This window comes from Peromyscus eremicus, chromosome 18 (genome assembly GCF_949786415.1).
Source record: "Peromyscus eremicus chromosome 18, PerEre_H2_v1, whole genome shotgun sequence".
In the NCBI taxonomy this organism is placed as follows: Eukaryota; Metazoa; Chordata; class Mammalia; order Rodentia; family Cricetidae; genus Peromyscus; species Peromyscus eremicus.
The window spans coordinates 6,383,696-6,399,281 of NC_081434.1; positions in this window are offsets into that span (position 1 = coordinate 6,383,696).

The following is a 15,586-nucleotide window of genomic DNA, read 5'->3' on the forward strand; positions in this document are numbered from 1 at the left end:
ATTCTGAGGGAACGTGAATAACACATCAATTCGGTAATCATGTTATTAACACAACCCTTTAGTACTTTTAATCTTCCTTTAAACAGTGTGCACTTCCTAATTCAGAGAGACCACAGAAACATAAATTGTTCTTTAATGCCCAGCAAACCAGTGAAGAACAGTGTAAGTATTCTAAATATGAGACCTGAGCTTGAAAGTACAATAAATTCCCGTATGTTTCACCATGTTGCTGAATATTATCCTTAGAAGCATTATGAATTATGAGTGGAAGAATTATGGAAGAATCATAAACCCTATTTGCAAGAGTGTGGACTTTCATGACACTCTAATGGTTTTGTTCACTTAAAGTATGTTGGAAAACTGTGCAAAAGAAAAACATGAGTTGTTCAGATATAATCATGGCATGGTAGTTACCATTCAGAGTGGCTACAGTCACATCAAGCTGAAGGAAAATTCCAGAAAGAACATTGACGTTTTTAGATGTATATATTTATGTGTACGTATATCTTATATGTACATTTGTATATGAGGGTGCACACTAACATGTACCCAAAGGCCAGAATAGGTCATGGTGTGTCTTCTTCTACCACCCTCTGTCTATTGCTTCAAAGCGGGATCTCTTCCTTACCCTGGGTTAGGGTTTTCTCGAGTAGGCTGAAAGCCAATAAGCCCCAGTGACCCCCCCCCCCCACACACACACACACACTCTATGATCCTGCATCACAGGTATGTATGAAATGCTCAGTTTCTTATGTAGGTGCTGGGATATGAGCTCCAGTCCTCATGATTACACAAGGAATACTCTCAACCACTGAGCCGTCTCCCCAGCCCCAACCACTCAGGTTGTGAAAGTGTCAAACTCAATGATATGTGCTAAAGTGTCCTTGAACTTTAAGTCAGCCTGGAACCAAAGGTTCAGACTTCCAAAATATGACACCAAATTATGATGAACTGAATATACATTAGAATTCCCCTTATCCACAAGGGAAACATCTCAAACTCCCACAAATGAGCGCCTAACATAGAAAATAATAATGAAGTCTATGTGTGCTGTTTTTCCGACATCTTGCGTATGATAAAGTGTAATTTATAAATTAGGCTTGGGAAGAGATTCTAATAATAGGAGCTGGGGTAAAGAACTTGCTGTATAAGCATTAAGGCCCGAGCTCACATCGCCAGTGTCCACATAAAAGCCAGACACAACAGCACACATCTGCAATCCCAGTGCTATGGAGTGGAGACAACGGGAGGATTCCTGGAGCTCAATGGCCAACCAGTCTTGCAAAATCAGTGAGCTCTAGGTTCTGTGAAAGACCCTGTCTCAAATAAGGGAAGTAGAGAGTAATAGAATAAGATACTTGATATTGACTTTGTTGTCCACATGCACACAAGTGTGTACTCACCATATACACACATACCATATATACATATGCACACACCACACAAACCCTCTCTTTAGAGATATAAATACATACATGTGTATATATATTATAGATATGCATATATACATTTATATATATTAGATATACAATAAAAAGCTGTGTTATTGACTCTCTACCTCTTAAAATATCACACTGTAGATCCTAGCAACACCTTCCTGTGACTGTTCTCTCTCATTGCTAAGTCAAAAACATTCACCTCTTCCCCTAAGGAAGTACATTATGGGTTCTCTGTGGCACATCTTAATTGCAAGCATTACTACTGGACTCCGAAGTCATTATTAAAGTAAATGAGTTACTTGAAAACAAACTCTGTCCCAGTATGATAGCAGGACTAACTAATTGGAGGACATGGTTTATAAATGGAAACACTAGATGACGGCTTTATTCACATCCAGGACAACATGAAGTAGTACGTATAGAATATCATCAAGCTACAGTTGCAGCATGCAAAGCTAGAGCTTTGTTTATCACTGGGAATTCTCCATTTATATATTCCAGACATGGCTTCCCACAACCTATTGGAGTTAAGGAAAGCAAAACTTGCATTGAGGGAGGTGGGTTACTGTAATATCGTCAAAGAATGTGATCCCATTCAGTATAAATTTAGACAAATGTCTTTATGGAGAAGGAATAGACTCAGTTATTCCAGCATTTAGGGGTGGGCGGAGGATACTCGTTCTTGTATTGTAACGAAGGATCACAATGCTGTGGTACTAGCAAATCTAAATTAAACTGATTTTTAACTTTTATCCAAAGACCTTTATTTTGGGATCCACACTATGATTTTTCAATCCTAGAATAATCCAATAGAGCAATTTCAGGGAACAAGTTTGGCGTGAAGGAGCCAACACTTGACTGTCAGATTGTTAGGAGAGATGACAGTCTGTAATCCCATGGACACAGTGAAGGATGTTCTCATATCAGGAAATCTGGAGAGAAAGGCGTCTAGAGCCCTTCACGGGATGAGTTGTCAGTCACAAATCCGTAAACTGTAACAAGCATTTTGACCTTGAAGTCACAACATTTTCAAGGTTCTATTTTCTCATTTATGAAATGGAGCCAAGATACCAAAGCATGAGGAAAGCCATTCAATTTCAGAGTGTTCTAAAAGTGTCAGGGATGCAAAAGTATAGTGAGTCATGGGCTCCTTTAAAATAAAAATGCCCAATGGAAGAGATCAAAGTTGAATACATAAATGTGGGAGTCATCAAGAAGTTAAATCTGAGAGGTAGGACCACATTAGCCAGAAAGAGTTTGATGTTAGCAGAGCTGTGGGAAAAGATAATTTTCTTTATATGGAAAAAGGTAATTTTCTTTATATGGAAAAGGATTTTTTAAATATTGTTGAAGGAAATTATTCCTTGGAAATCAATACGTACATTACACAAATAACTAACTAAAAGCTGCTAGGATAAAGAAGCCACGGAACACACAGCTAGCTGAACACAACCAATGACTGCTGTAGATGAGGTGAGTCTCTGTCAGTCTCTCAGCTCCATGATTCTCTAGAAGCTGAGTCTCAGGTTGAACATCATCCCCAAAACCTCCTGGGCAGACATAATGGCTGATGTGATTTAAACCCTACCTCCTTGCCTTCAAGGAGTACCCAACAGAATGTAACCGTGAGAAATCTAAGTTAATAATGATATTCTAAATTCTAGCAGTTTCAAAATGATGGTGCCCTAGTGTGTGAAGACTGACTCCATGTGTAATGAGACTGAAGAAAGGTTTGGGATTGTACATCCTGCAATTTATCTGGCATTTACTGATAGAGCCATAGCTTTGAGTGGCAGCAAGATCAGCTGAGTCTTGTGATTTGGGTCAAAAAGAGAGACTTATGCATGGATTGGGACAAGAGTAACACTTAAGTGAGTTTGAAGAGCTTTTAATAGTCAATCAACACATCCTTGGAACAAGAGCTGATTGTAAGCCACACATGCCACTCTAACGGTTTTGTTGTTCACCTAAAGTTTGTTGGAAAACTGTGCAAGAGAAAACAACGAGGTTGTTCAGATGGTTGCTGCCATTTAGATTGGCTATAGTCACGTCACGCTGAAGCCGTACACGGGAAAGGAACTAATCTAGGATGTACCATAATTCTTACCAAATTCATGTTATAGACTGAGAATGACTTAAAGAAGAAATAATGCCCAAGAGGGACACCACGAAAGAGGCAGGGCTGATGCTGGGTAAAGGTCAAGACCGCACAGAGAAAAGCAAAACTTCCAGGCAGCCCTACTGAAGTCAGTTAGCATCCCCCTTGCCAACAGCGCCAATAAGCACCCTGTGTAACTCTGAACCATCTGTGTACCTTCAAAGCCCTAACGCTGCCAAATGATCTGGGCAATTCTATTTTAGGAGACATTTGTTTCCGAGATCAGATGTTTGACTGTTTCTCTGTCTTTGGGATGTGCAGAAATGAGACAAGCAATTTGCCTATTTGTTCCCTCCATGGCTGAAGAGTTACATCATGTACAGATGTTCACGGAGGTTGTACGAATGGTATTTTGTTCTCATAATTTTCAGGAGAAGCTAGTCATGTTCATTTTATCTTATGCTTTCTGGGCCAATCATTTAATATTAGATCAGAAAACTGCTTGGGGTTTGCATTTTATCTAAAAATTAACGGTTTACCATAATTACACCTTCACAACCACTCAGCAGCAGGAACTGCTTCCTGATTTATTTCTCTGCACTCACACCTTCTCTTCCATTTAATCACCTAGATCCAGACTCTGGAAAACATTTGAAGCACAGGCTTTGAAACGACTGGCAGAACTCTGAAATCTCCAATCCACAAACCTGCCCTGTCTCAGACACTCATGATTCCCAAGTTGAATAAATTCTTCCATTCACACCAACTCAGGTAGCAACGTTTTCCTCTCTCACCATTGATTTGTCTAGGGGTTGTGAAATCTCAGCCAGGCTTTACAAGGAGACATCACTACCTCATCTGGGTCTCAGATTTGGAGCCTCTAAAATCTACACTGCTTTTGGAAACAAGAGAAGACGGCCTGGAATAGTGCAGGAAAGAGGGCAGTAAGCACGGTCAATTAATCATGTATGTCCATAAAAAGGTATCAAATATGAATGTTAACAAATGTTAAAAGTTTCTGCACTAATTTCTAAAGAGGTATCATGAGCTGTCATCTCTCCCGGGTTTGAGACTATGGGCATTATGCCACTGAAATTAAGTCCAAGTTTAAAAAGAGGAAAAAAGAAGAAAAAAAAACATAAAACCAGAAAATACCACAAGATAGCTAAGAAAAATAAAGTGTGACTGAGCATAAAATGGTTGTGATTGCCATACACAGTGCCCTAGCTGACCCAAGAAATCAAAAAATCTGCATCATTATTTAAGACTTAAAATGTGACACTATAAGCCTCTAATTACTCAAAATATTTTATGGATATGATAAATATTATACACAATAACCACTGGAGGGAACTCTAATTCAACAGCTTTTGTTAACACAAGAAAACTGGGATCAATTTTGGAAAAGACATTTCCTCAAGGCCGCATCACTTCAAATGGCATTTAGAGACCCTCCCTGGGATTCTGACCTCAGCCTGTGCGTCACAGTCCTCTCTTTTACAAGCTGCATCCAGGAGAATGCAATGCACAGGAAGGACATGGACTCACAGTTCCTAACTTCCGTAATTAATATTTGTTGTGTAACTTTCTTCATCTGTGATTTAATCCCTAAGGAAATGCATGCTGTCCACAGCAGCAGGAGCCAATGTGGTTTATGCAAGAAAACCAAAGTCTGGTCTCAAAAGAACATCAGCCTCAATGGTACCTAAGTCCCAGAGACCTCAGGGTGGTCAGAAAACAGAAAGAAAAAATGAAGAAAAAAAAAGCTGTGTGGGCTCTGTCCCTTCCATGGGTCACATTTGCGTTCAGAAATATGCAGTTTTCACTTTATCCAAATAAAGGTGACAAAGGAAATTCAAATTGTGGTGGCTGTCTGGCACAGGACTGAAGGCTGTACAATGGTCCTCTTGGCTCTCATGATATTACCCCAAATGACTTGCTCCAAAGCCCACAATACAGCCTTGTTAGAGTTAAACTAGAAGTCCATTCAATCCTCTTAGAGTCCTAATGTACTTTGACAAAGAGATCTGTCTTTCTTATTGTCTTAAAGGAGTTGAAATTTGGAGACACATGGATATCTAACTTAATCACTATTTAGTCTCTCTGCACTCATCACTGATAGCTAAAGAGTAAACACCCATGGACAGAATAGGAGTACAGTTTTTTAAATTCACCTGGGAAGGCAGGCAAAGCAGGATCTAATAATGAATTTCCATTCTTGTCCTAAGGCTATTATTCTCTTCCCAGAAGTACAGAACAGATCTAGAATATAGGCTTTGAGTTCATCACACTGACCCCAGAAGCGCTCAGAGTGAGAGTTTAGCAGGCATCTGGAATGTCCATAAAGACAGGAAGGCATTCTGCAGGAAGCATCATTATTTGGCCATTCTAAATCCCATGGAAACAATTAGAGTCATTTCAGCTTAAGAGAAACTTGGTGCATCAATAAGCAAAACATATCAGAAAATATTAGACATTGGAGACTTTTCTTGAAAAGAGATTGTCAAAATTTACCCTTGTTGGCAGACTGTAAGAGCTGACTGACATCATATCTTCATTTTTTTTATCCTAAAATTATCATATAGTATTCATTGATTCAGTATTCTTCACAGTGTATGTGCCACAAAGGGATCTAGCCCTGATGAAATATTAGATAAACATGCATTTTATTCTCCAATTTGTTTCCCAGTCAGAAGTATAGGCTATATTTAAAATATTTATATGTGCACTAATAAAAAAATATTCTGTTCAGGATAGAAGTAATTTGAAATTTGCTATAGAACTCTATAATGTTTTAAATGAACCACATGTGTGAAGTCCAAACATTTTCCAGTAAGATCCCACATCTAGTCCCACAGAAATCATCTAAGGAAAAAAAAATTGCCCTGTTAGGAGGAACCCCTTCTCTCACCTCCTGATTTTAAGCCAACTATCTTAATGAAGTTTCTCTGTAGAAAAGAGACAGTGAATTAGAGACCTAAGGAAAGGATTTAGTGTAGGTGTCGTGCAATTATTGAAGCCTCTTCTAATGATACATCTCAAAAAGCAAACAAAGCCTCCTGTCCTCCTCCACATTTTATCCTTTCTCATCCCTCAACAGATTGGACAATGCACATCTGTGTTGGTGACAATGAGCATTACAATATGTTGATGCCTGCTACTGTCTTCTGAAAACATCCTCACTAGTGGCCATGAACATCTTATCAACTATCTGGGTATCTCTTAGCCCAGTCAAGTTCATGCTTAAAATTAGCCATCACACATCATGTCAGAATCTGTAACTATAATATCCTTAATGGTTATTCTTCCACCACCATCCCCGCTGGGGACCAAACCCAGAGAGCTAGAGTAACAAAGTAACACTCTACCACTGAGTGTAATTGGATCTCTATCTATAATAGGTATTTCTTTTCTTTTCTTTTCTTTTCTTTTCTTTTCTTTTCTTTTCTTTTCTTTTGAGACAATGTTTCTCTGTGTAGCCCTGGCTGCCTTGGAACTCACTCTGTAGACCAGGCTGGCCTTGAACTCACAGAGATCCACCTGCCTTTGTCTCCTGAGTGCTGGGATTAAAAGTGTACACCACCACTACCCAGCTATAATAGGTATTTTCAAACACAAGAAGGCAATATCCCTTCACTATAATTTTGTAATCTTTCCCCAAGTCTTTGATCCTTTTCTTGCTAAGAAATTGCATGAAACTCCCAACTAGGACATTCAGCAGGTAAGTCATTCTCTGAGTCTACATTTCTTCAACTAAACTTCCACATAATGGGAACCACAAATGATTACAATCATCAAATGTTGATGGTGAGCATTAAATATAGTATAGTCTGCATCAGACCTACTATAATATCCATAATCTTCAACGCACAGCACAGATTTGACATATGGTCAATATTGTTATATTAAATTTTTTCAGTCTGTGATTGCAATTAAATAGTCAAAAATCACAACTGTCTTTAAAGTTGTTAAATTTACTTGAGATTTTCCATCACTTTTCATTTTTAACTTCAGTTACAATTTTATGCTTTTGCTTTTTTTTTCTCTGATTTCATGCTGTAGTAGCTTACCTATAAATGGAATTTTCTTTCATTCTGATTTTGTATGGAAAAACCTCACTAGAGCTACCTGAACTATGCAAATTAGTACATCTGGAGTGCATGTTCTAGATAACTATCTTATGTCCAGTTGACAGAATCAGTGAGAACTCCAAATTAATCTAACATGCTCTCCACCTTTTCTTGAAAAATAATTAAGGAAAGATATATTTCAGGTTTTATGCTTCCTTATCCAAATTATATACAGATGCTGCATGGAAATGTGCTCTTAATAGCTACATTAACTATGATAAGTTCACTCACATCATTGTCATTCATGTCTAATTAACCTGAATGCCCAACTGGGAACATTAAGAACTTGCACACGGCAAGAATGGTGAGTGATGTGGGTCCCCCAGCCCCAGTCCTGACATTTGAATACACAAGGATAAGAGGGATGTAAAGATCAGTGTTCCTGATCAAGGGGTAACTGTGAGGAAAACCTACCTTAACAGCAAAATCTAAAGTCACTGGACATGTGAACTTTATGTTCAAAATAAAGGCATTTATAAAATAATAAAACAAGAATAAAAATCTACATGAATCATATAACACCCACTATACATCCTATCTAGACAGAATTTTGAATTGAGTTTACAAAATTATTTGTTCATGTCAGAAAGTTAAATTGAATCTTTCTCTTTGCTAAAATAATTAGGGTTATATTTGGTTCTTTGTTAAATATTTCTGACAAATAGGAATTCAGGGTCTACATGATTGTGTCCACTGACTGAAATTGTATTGCTTGACAAGGCATTGCATTTTAATGATCATATCTTTTTGGCTTGACATTTTATGCTTCCATTTGATTGAAATTTATGCCCTCCAGACTACCCCCAACAGTATAATTGGCATGTGCTGTCTAGAGTGACTTATCAGGAGGCTGGGGGAAGGAGTTGGTAGATATTTTGAGGGAATGCATTTTTACCTATTGCTTGTGGTCGTTTGGATGATAATGCCCCCATGGGCTCATATATTTGAAGATTTGGCCTAGTGGGTGGAACTGTTTGGAACAGATTAGCAAGTGTGGAATTGGAAGAAGTGTGTCACTGAGGATGGACTCTATAATACAACTTTAAAACTGGGATAGTGTTACCTCTAGCAGTTCTTGTATTGGCTATCCTGGGTTCTTTGTTTGTCCACATTAAAGACATTTTTGTCAATTCATGAAGAATTGTATTGGAATTTTGATGTGGACTGCACTGAATCTGTAACTTGATTTTGCTAAGATGGTGATTTTTACATTAATCCTACCAAACCATGAGCACAGGAGATCTTTCCATCTTCTGGTATCTTTTTCAGTTTCTTTCTTCACAGTCCTAAGGCTTTTATTATACAAGTTTTTCACTTGCTTAGTTAAGAGTTATCCCAGGGGTTTTATGTGCTATTGTTGTTGTTTTAGAGAAAGAGAGAGAGAGAGAGAGAGAGAGAGAGAGAGAGAGAGAGAGAGAATTTAAAGTTGAGTGGATCTTGAAGAAGCTGGGAAAGGGGAAAAACGTTAAAAAAATAAGTAAGTAATATAAAATTTGTAGAAAAACTGCTCAATCTGGATAACATTATATTAAGTGAGGTAACACAGACATGGAAGACAAACCTTAACATGTTCTCGCTCATGGGCAGATCCTAATTTTTAAGTGTGTGTGTGTGTGTGTGTGTGTGTGTGTGTGAATAAGGGGTATGAGAGTGGGTGTATACTATGAAGCTAAATGGTCAACCTCAAGAAGGGAAGAAGATGTGTTGAGAAAGATGTAGAGGGCATGGGGTTAAGAACACATATAACATGGAAACAAAGAGAGGCTACTAGGCACAAGTTTGGGAAGGCGATGGGGGAGGAGAGAAAGAGAAGCAAAAAAGAAAAACAACTTTTGTTTGTGAGGAAACACAGTGAAACCTAATTCCTTGTTATGTTACTGAAAAATAAATAAAAGAAAGCCAGTGTAGTGGGTAGCCATTCCAGCTTTGTTCTGGAAGTTCCAACCCCCATTGAGACTTCGGCAACTGTCACGCCTACAAGGCGGGGCCAAGGGAGGCGCCTGGGGACCCGAGATCCGGATCGGCCAACGCTCGCTTGGTTCCAGGACGCTGGATGGTGGAGGTAGACAGAGGAGAGCTCCAGAGAACACCGCTGGACTGTGATACACCTTCCCCAGACCCCGCGACCTACCTATCCCTTAATTTGTAAGTTACGCCATTAAATAAATCTCCTTTTAACTACGTGGAGTGGCCTTAATAATTTCACCAATATCTGGCGCTCACGTGGGGCAAATCCCAAAAGCCTGGGTGGCTCCTGCCCTCAGCCTCCTCCCCGGCTAGCGGGTACCTAAACCCGCCTGCAAAGTTCCATATAACCAGGGAACACCTACACGGTTCCATTCCCGAAAAAGGGAGCAGCTAGTCCGGTCTCAGCTCCCTAGCTTAGCCCCGAGACCAGCGAAAGAGGCACTCTCAGGCTTCCTGAGTGCACGCACGCCAGCTGCGGCTCGGCTCTGCCATCTTGACTCCAGCAAGCTGCAGTCAGCCAAGATCACCAGCAGGCCCTGCTTTGGAGCTGTACCATCGCCACCTGCTGGCTGAAAAGTGCTACTACACCCCCCAAAACCACGAAAGGTAAGTAAAAGTACCTGATAATTTTACACCTTAAAATTGACTGACAAATTTTGAGTAATTCTGGTAATATGGCTGACAACATTACCTCACAAGAATTTGAAAACCTTTTTGCCTGTATGATGAATAACATCTTCCTGGAAATATACGACCTTCCTAAGGCATATCTGGCCTGTACCATTTTGGCATTCATCGTAATAATTCACACAGTGTTCAAACACTGGTTTAAAAACAAGAACAAAGATGAGTTATTATTGGGACTGATACAGGCTTTAAGCGAGAGCAATGACGGCTTACAGAAAAAGATTCTATCTCTGGAATCTGCTTTAATGGATAGCAATGAGACCTTAGAGAAAAAGATTCTCTCTCTGGAATCTGCTAACCAGGATTTACAGGCTTTCAAAACTAACAATGATGGCTTACAGAAAAAGATTCTATCTCTGGAATCTGCTTTAATGGATAGCAATGAGACCTTAGAGAAAAAGATTCTTTCTCTGGAATCTGCTAATCAGGATTTACAAAACAGGCTTGTACCAAAAATTGATCTTATTGATAATAAATGTGAATATTTAATGGACAGAACACTAACTCTCCAGACACTATATAAGGAAGAAAGATTATCATTAATTGATAAGATAAGGTCCATGGAATCATGTGTTTCTGAGGAACATAAAAACTTCTATGATTCCATGAGAAATCTGGAGTCCCTTGCCAGAGAGGAGGTTCACTCCCTAGAACAGACCCTAGGTGCTCGTTTGCAGGCCTTAGAAGAAACTCTCAGTAAACATGACAAGGGACCTAATAAGCAGAAGGGCAAGGCCATAGAGGTTGTAACATCTCCAAATGGCTCTCACACAATGGCTTATCCTGTTATCATCCATGAGAAGCCAGCGGATGACACACACCCCGAGCCATATAATACATATACATTACAACCAATTTCAACAAGGGACTTTAAAAATATAAAGGAAGCAGTAGTTACGTATGGGATACACTCCACATACGTAAAACAATTGTTAAATTCATGGTCTACCTCACATAGAATCATCCCAGATGACTGGCATCAGTTGATTTCAGCTGTTCTAGAATATAGTCAGCAGCTACAGTGGAAAAGCTGGTTGAGAGAAGAGGCAAAAAATTTAGAACAACAAGGTAAACTCAGAGGTTTTGTGATCTCCCAAGATCAAATACTTGGTGAGGGATGTTTTGCTGACAGGAATGTACAAGCCATTTATGATGAACATACAATATCCCTATGCCGTACAGCAGCTCTAAATGCTTGGGAAAAAATTCCAGAACCTGGAAAACCAACTGAGGTATACACAAAGATATTTCAGGGACCGCACGAACCCTTCACTGATTTTTTACAAAGACTGAACACAGCTATAACAAGAGCTGTATCAGATAAAGAATTAAGAAAAGTATTAACTGAGTCCTTGGCATTCGACAATGCTAATGCAGAATGCAGAAGAATACTTACACCATTAAAGATCAGATCAGCTCCTTTGGAAGAATGGATTCAGTATACTAATGGTGTTGAGTCTCGTAACTACAGTAATGAGGCTTGGATAGGAGAGACAAATCCCAGAGGTGAAAGAAGGCCCCGTGTTACCAAATGTTTTAAATGTGGTACACCAGGTCATATAAGTAAAAACTGTAAATGGGGTACTCCTAGGAGTAATACTCCTTTTAGGAATAGCCTAAACAGGAGACCCCAACCACCTCCCGGATTATGTAGAAGGTGTGGCAAAGGCCGACATTGGACCAGTGAGTGCAGATCAAAAATAGATATACGAGGTAACCCTTTACTGGCGGGAAACGCCTCAGGGGGCCTCTTGCAGGCCCCCAAATCAAATGTAGTACGAACATTCCCAGCCACTGTGGAAGAAATTCCTCTCCAGGACAACTGAATAAACCACTGCCTAATGTAAAAACCGATACTGCAATGGATGATAAAACAGCTCTGATGGATGGATCACAGTTTACAAAGAACACTATAAAACAAATATTTTGGCAGACTTCCATAAATGGTCAAAGACCAAAGCTTAGAATTCGAATTAATGGCCTGGTTATGGAGGGACTGGTAGACACAGGTGCAGATGTGACTATAATTACACCAAAATCATGGCATCCGAATTGGCCTCTTCAAGAGGTAGATGTCCAACTTTTAGGGATTGGCACCCTATCTCAGATAAAACAGAGTTCGAGATGGGTTGAATGCATAGGGCCAGAAGGACAGAGAGGAAGACTGAAGCCATATGTAGCAAATGTAGCAGTAAATCTTTGGGGCCGAGATCTGTTACAACAGTGGAATACCCAGATTAAAATTCCTACACTTTCAGAAAAAGAATACAGACCAATGCATGTTTCTAGGAATAATATCATCGCATGCTATAAAAATCAGGCACCAACCATTCAGGCTGTTCACAAACAGAGCACAACTGCTGTTGAACTCTCAGAAGTACCAACTGCCTTACCTTTAAAATGGCTAACTAATAAACCTGTCTGGGTTGGACAATGGCCTTTGACAAAAGAGAAGCTACAAGCTTTAGAACAGCTGGTTCAAGAGCAGTTAAATGCTCAACACATTGAAGAATCTACCAGCCCTTGGAATTCTCCTGTATTTGTTATTAAAAAAAAGTCTGGTAATTGGAGAATGCTGACAGATCTGAGAGCTATTAATAAAGTAATTCAGCCAATGGGCTCCCTACAGACTGGGATGCCCTTGCCCTCTCTGCTACCTAAAGAATGGCCTATAATAGTTATTGACTTAAAAGACTGTTTCTTTACCATACCCTTACAAGAAAATGATAGAGAAAAATTTGCCTTCACAGTACCTAATTATAACAATTCTCAGCCAGTCAAGAGATATCAATGGAAGGTCCTCCCACAGGGAATGTTAAACAGCCCTACTTTGTGCCAATACTTTGTGCAGAAACCATTGGAGATAATTCGTGTAAAGTTTCCACAATCCATAATTTATCACTATATGGATGATATCCTATTAGCTGATCCAAAGTTAGATACATTAGAAAGCATGTTTGAAGAAGTAAAAAAAGTTTTGCCTCACTGGGGACTGCAACTTGCTCCTGAAAAAATACAAAGAGGAGATTCTATTAACTACTTAGGATATAAGATAGAGCTACAAAAAATTAGACCCCAAAAGGTACAGCTAAGGAGAGATCGATTGAAGACTCTTAATGATTTTCAAAAGTTATTAGGAAGCATTTCCAACTTACTGGGTATCATGGGAATACCCAAAGATGGACTACAAAATTTGGCTAATACTCTAGAAGGGGACAAAGAATTAAATAGTCCAAGAGAATTATCAGCCGAAGCTGAGAAGGAATTGGCTCTAGTAGAAAAGACAATTCGAGAAGCACATGTGGATCGTGTGGATCCAGAACTTAAATGCATTCTTGTCATATTCCCCTCCAGACATTCCCCAACAGGTATTTTGATGCAGAGGGAAGATATTATATTGGAATGGATATTCCTACCACGTAAACCAAATAAGAAATTAAAGACTTATATAGAAAAGATCTCTGATTTGATTCAAAAAGGTAAACTAAGACTTCGCCAGTTGACAGGAATGGACCCAGCAGAAATTGTAGTACCTTTAACTAATGAAGAAATTTCATCACTATGGAAAGATAATGAATACTGGCAGAGAGCCTGCAGTAACTTTTTGGGAGAGATTAACAACCACTATCCCAAAAGCAAGAGAATAGAATTTATAAAGAAAACCGAATGGGTCCTTCCTCACATTGTACGACAAAAGCCAATTTCTGGAGTCCTCACATTCTATACTGATGCAAATAAATCAGGGAAAGCAGGATATAAATCAGGAGACTTAAGTAAAGTGGTACAAAGTCCATACAGCTCTGTACAAAAGGCAGAACTGTATGCCATTCTTATGGTACTGATGGACTTCACAGAACCCCTCAATATAGTCACTGACTCTCAATATGCAGAGAGAGTTGTTTTACATATTGAAACTGCTGAATTTATTCCTGATAATACAGAATTAACTTCATTATTCATACAATTGCAGGAAATCATCAGAAAAAGGGAACATCCTATATATATAACACATATCAGATCCCATACAGGTCTGCCAGGACCTCTAGCACAAGGTAATGATGAGATTGATCAGTTACTAATAGGTAATGTGCTAGAAGCTTCAGAATTTCATAAGAAATACCACACAAATAGCAAAGGTTTGAAGAAGGATTTCTCCATCACTTGGCAACAGGCTAAGGATATTGTGAAAAAATGTCCTACTTGTTCCATCTATAACCAACTTCCATTACCTGCAGGGAGCAATCCAAAAGGTATACAAAGAAATGAAATTTGGCAGATGGATGTGTTTCATTTTGCAGAATTTGGAAGATTAAAGTATGTACATCATACCATTGACACCTATTCAGGATTTCAATGGGCAACTCCTATGAGTTCTGAAAAGGCTGATTCTGTGATTACACACCTATTAGAAGTTATGGCCATCATGGGGATACCTGTACAAATTAAGACAGACAATGCTCCAGCATATGTCTCCAATAAAATGAGACAATTCTTTGCTTATTACAATATAAAGCATGTTACAGGTATACCACACAATCCCACAGGCCAAGCAGTCATAGAAAGATCCCATCGAACTTTAAAGGATATGCTAAATAAACAGCAACAGGTAACAATGACTCCTAGAAATAGATTGCATAGTGCTTTATTAACCTTGAATTTTCTCAATGCTGATGAGAAAGGAACAACAGCTGCAGAGAGACATTGGACGACAGACAAAACTCCCGAGCTAAACCAACCGGTTTATTTCAAGGATGTGCTGACCTCAGAATGGAAACCTGGATATGTTCTACGTTGGGGAAGGGGTTTTGCCTTTGTTTCTGCAGGAGAAGAAAAGCTATGGATACCAACAAAATTAATAAAAATTCGATTTGAACAGGAAAAACCCCTTGATGAGGTGAAGTAAAAGATCATCCACCAATGTGACATCTCTACAAGTTGTAAGAAAAATTTAACAATCAAGGTTGGGGTAGGGTTCTGTTTTTGTCTTTCCAGGATAATGGAAATACCCATCTTCCAAAAATCATAAGGCCTTGGATATCCGGATGTTTACAGCAGAAAGAAAGAATCTATTGGTACCAATCTACACACGGTAAAATCTCACTGTCTAACATCTATCTCTCTATTAATATAGAAAAGTTGTGGTCCCAATTCAATTATAAGCCAAGCTGGCTTTGGAGATGGAATTGGCTCACTCCTTCTCTAAACCCAAGCACATTGCTAAAAGAAAAGTTTGAGAGATTCTTCAGTACCATATCAGAAGAGCC